This window comes from Triticum urartu, chromosome 5A (assembly GCF_056163025.1).
Source record: "Triticum urartu cultivar PI428250 chromosome 5A, HENAU_Tu73, whole genome shotgun sequence".
Taxonomy (NCBI): Eukaryota; Viridiplantae; Streptophyta; class Magnoliopsida; order Poales; family Poaceae; genus Triticum; species Triticum urartu.
The window spans coordinates 311732555-311737078 of NC_141877.1; the positions used below are offsets into that span (position 1 = coordinate 311732555).

At 46.8% G+C, this 4524-nt stretch overlaps 1 long non-coding RNA gene across 2 annotated transcripts; it reads right to left on the reverse strand.

The window, feature by feature from the left end:
- Window positions 1-524: 524 nt before the first annotated feature.
- LOC125555901 (uncharacterized) lies at window positions 525-2100 on the reverse strand. 2 transcript variants are annotated; one of them, XR_015603291.1, is made up of 2 exons: window positions 1610-2100; window positions 525-1410 (listed from the first exon to the last, which is right to left on the reverse strand). It is a non-coding gene; the product is annotated as an uncharacterized LOC125555901 (long non-coding RNA). The 2 variants fall into 2 exon arrangements; XR_007304944.2 differs by having other exon boundaries at window positions 525-1416.
- Window positions 2101-4524: the final 2424 nt, after the last annotated feature.

The window sequence follows — 4524 nt, forward strand, 5'->3', positions numbered from 1 at the left end:
TCTCCTACTTAAATTCAGTCAAGTAGAAGCATGCTACCTAGCCCTTGAATCCCTCATAATTAAATTTGCATTCAAGGCACATGCAACAACAATATATCCACTGAATCACAATTCTGGGCTTCCTTCGCATTGTCTAGTAAGCTGGCATTGTTAAGTCACAAGATTTACAAAAGCGGAGACTAAAAAAGTACTTGACATAACTATCATATGTATATGTACTCCCTCCGTTCCCAAATATAAGTTTTTTTAGAGATTTCAATATAGACTACATTCGTAGCAAAATGAGTGAATCTACACTCTAAACTATGTCTACATACATTCGTATGTAGTTCATATTGAAATATCTAAAAAGACATACATTTAGGAATGGAGGGGGTAGTATATAGAGATTCGGGAGGGCCAAATTAGGTACAGAACAATAAATGCACAATTGGCTTTTCAGGATCAAAAGAACTTCTATACAATATAATGCACCGTCAGTTCGTCGCTAACTGATTGCAAATAGTATTCTTTAACACCTGGCATAAAACAGTACAATCACAGTATCATTGCTCTCTTTCCGATAGTTGGTATTCAAGGAGGAGCTAGTAATGTCGGTGGAGGTAGATCTAGTTGATAATAATTCAACATTCGATCGAAAATCGAACATACAGACTATTCACGCCATCCATATTTCAATTCAGATTAGATGTGTCCTACCTACATCCCAATACTTATCAAAGAGCTAGATACTGCATCTGTCACTCACTTTACATATTACACAAGCCTTGGTTCAGATAGTCGTCTGCACCTTCTACCAATTTATTTGCTCGTGTTCGCTGCACTGTCCCTGCTCAAACAAAAATTATAGGTCAGTGCAAAGAGGGATAACATAGAGAGTTCAGAAAAAATATCTAATAGATGATACAAGCAAAAGCTTCAAGATCCATAGAAGCCTTTGTAATATGCATGACATCAAGAAAACATTCCGCATGCATAACCAAACTGACATCGTCTTGGAGAGGAGGACAAACATCTGGAAGTGCACTACCTTGTCTTCCTTAACCCATCTGGATGACAAATATGAACAAAAATTCATTTGTTGTGGCAATGAGGGTCATAAAGAATGGATACCAGGAAATCAGAGTTAAGGAGACCCAAATCTGTCCAAAGATCATAAGCCAGCTTACATCACAGGATAATATGGTTATCGACTCAACGGAGTTAGGGAGCTAGGGACAACAATTGCAGAAATAGTCTCGTATATTCCTCGATTGCTTCCTGATCGTACTTGCACGTGCATTCAGTCTTCATCTGAAAGCTAGCCAAAGGAACACATGAGCGTCAAAGAGCACCAAATGTACTTAGCAGGAGACCAAAGAACCCATAATGCAGAACATGTGCATGCATGGAGGAAGAGCATCCCGCTTGCTTGACCTCAAGAAAATTGACACATGAGAAAGTAAGTGTTTCTGTTTCATAAGAACTAACTGAACAAAGAGAAACCACAGTTTAATAATATAGCACGTGATGTAAACATATAGCAGTACACTGTACAAGTCTGTTCCTGTGATTGCATCAAAAAAGTGGTAAAACATAAAAGAAAACAGTACATGAGTTCGATTCTTACCACAAATATTTCCTGAAGCCTGTGAATGAAATCGAGCACGGTAGCGTGGCATGGAGACATCCAAGGAAATCTGCTTGTCGCCCACACATCGATGATTCTCAGTCAAACCAAATCAGGGCGATTGAGACCGGCACCACCATCGTCATGTGCACGCCGACAGATCAGGTCGACAATCCTAGGTTAGAGGGACCGTGGGGCCGTTGCCTTGGGAACGGAACGGGGGTAGGGATGGGCATGGTAGCGAGGAAGTGGGGAAGGGAAGGGAGCTCACCACGCTCGGGATCTCGGCCGCTCAGGAGGCGGCAGCGGTGGGGGATAAAGCGCGTCAACGTCGCCGTAGTTGCCATTTGATAGCCATCGCCATCAGTGGCGGGCCAGCCCTAGTGCATCTTGGGATCGGTGCAGTGCGTCCGTGTTGCGTGCCTCCGTTGCTGAGGCGAGAGAGAGGGGTGTGCGGGCTGGGCTCCTGACTCCTAAGCTATCGCCTCTTTGGTTCAGGGAAAATAAAACCGTGACGGATGAAAATAAACCACATGAAAAAGAGAAGGAGGAAAATCGGTGGGGGTGGATCGAGCGAGGCCTTAGGGGCGGACGAACGAACGAACGACGTACGAACTCGTCCTTTAGGACCACAACAGGCGTAGGTGACAATAAACTCGTGATTGCCACAACAGGTGACCTCGTGTGATCTCCCAATGATCTGTCGTTGTGTTGTGCTTGATGGGGAGCGCTTGATTCAGGGGTGTCCTTGAATGACCAAGCCCGTAACAAATAGTACGTACTTAAATAACAACCTCAATATGACGGAGATATTTGAGGAGATTATCCTGTTTCTTTGGCAATGATATACTCTACGATAATCGGTGATTCTTGTCCATACCTTGTGTCTGCTGTTTTAGGAAGTAAATCAGCCTGATTATTTCTTTTTTGCGGGGTTGTTAGGACGTGATTGCTTCCATATCTTGTGCCTGCTGTTTTAGGATGTAATCACTGCCAAATATTGTTTTTCGGGTTTTTTTTGAGTTTGTTTCCTTTTATCGCTACATGGACGGACGAAGGGGAGGCGAATGAAACAAATGAAACAAATCGGATTTGATTTGATTATAGGAAAAGCATGGAAGTATATATTGATCTGATTAGGAAAGCATGGGTTTTTTCTCCCTAGGATGATGCCTACCGTTTTTCAGTGGAGATAAAAAAATCAGATTTGATTAGGAAAGCGTGGGTTTTCTCTCCTTGGTTTGATGTGTACCGGTTTTTCAGCGGAGATAAAAAATCGATGGGGATGGGATCTGGTGGAGGTATCGATCGAGGGAGGGTGGGGGTGAGCGAACGAACGAAACAACGTACGGACTCCTCCATTAGGAGTAGAGATATGTTGATGCTCTGTAGACAAAGCATAGATGTTGTGCGGACAAAGAAAATCGCATCGCACATGGACTAAACAATGGAACCCGTCGGTGATGTTTTCATCAACCACTCACAATTGTATACCAGCAACCGTTTGCTCACAACACACACGGCTTGTTAGCAGTAATCGTCTGTGTTGTTATCGGTCTTCGCACACATTTCCGATTACAAACCTGTTTGCCGGATATCACACACATCTTGTTAAGTTGAACCGTTTCTGTTCTCATGCCTCAACGCTAACAGTTCATCCGAGTGAACCGCATGCCGTATATTGCACACCCCTTGATCTGGCTAACCATTTCTTTTGTGTTGCCTAATCACAAACAGTTCATCCGAGTGAACCGTATGTTGTATATCGCACACACCTTCATCTGGATGCCCATTTCTTTTGTTCCTCCTCATTGCAAACAGTTAATTGAGCTGAACTGTATGCCCTGGATCGCACACGCAACTAAAATCTGAACCGTGTTTGATGCATCCTCCAATGCAAATGTTCTGCACCTTTTTTGACGGGTTTTTACACCACCGTTTGTGATTATGGCATCGTACACAGTTCCGTCAAAGGGTCTCTTATCGTAGTGTCGCGTTAGCGGCATCCTATAGTAGTGGTTGTGTTGGTGTACAAAAGTAGGGGCTCTTCTTTTGACCCCTTTACTTGTGCACGGGCAGTCAGAGCCGCGTGCCACGGCCACACTTAGCAGGGTAGAGGAGGGAAGCCGGAGAGAAGCCGAAGCACGAGACAACCAAGGCAACGCCAAGACCAGAAACGCAGGAGAGCAAGAGGGCGAGGTGGACTCCCTCGGCAAGATCCTTGCTGAGGCAGCCTCCGCAGCCCCGGCAAGAGCCTTGCCGGGGCAACTTGCCTGATGCCAGCGGAGCAAGCCACCCTTGAGCCCACAGGCTCCAACCCAATCAACTACATTGGAACCAAGACTCGGGAGGCGCCTCTGTGGTGGCATGCAAATCTTCGTCAAGATCATAAAACCTGCGAGATCAGATGAGGACCAGAAGACGGTGACCCTCGGCAGGATCCTAGCCGAGGAAATCCACAAGACCCCGGGCAAGACCCTTGCCGGGGACGACTGCAACGCCATGGCTATACCCTTGCCGGGCCCCCGGCAAGACCCTTGCCGAGGGCATCAGCAGGGCCACTGCCAAGCCCGCCCCAGCCAAGACTCCACCACCATCCCCAAGCAGCTACAAGCTCAACCAGCTGGGCAGGCACCTGTGTGGCGACGGGCGGCCTCTACACCGACTCAGCAAGCACCTGTGTGGTGGCATGCAACCCTTCATGAAGGCTCCACCACCGCGCCAGTGCAGCAGCCAGCCAACATGGCACCGCGATGCCTCATCAGCTCGGACGCGTGTCGAGGCCAGGAGAGGCGGTGACGGCTGGGACGTGCTTCCCAGGCGTCCCCGATAAAGCAAGGGGGGCACGTCGGCAGCACATTAAATGCATTTTTTCGATAGTCCCAGAGGATAGGCTTATCGACTGTAGACCTTTC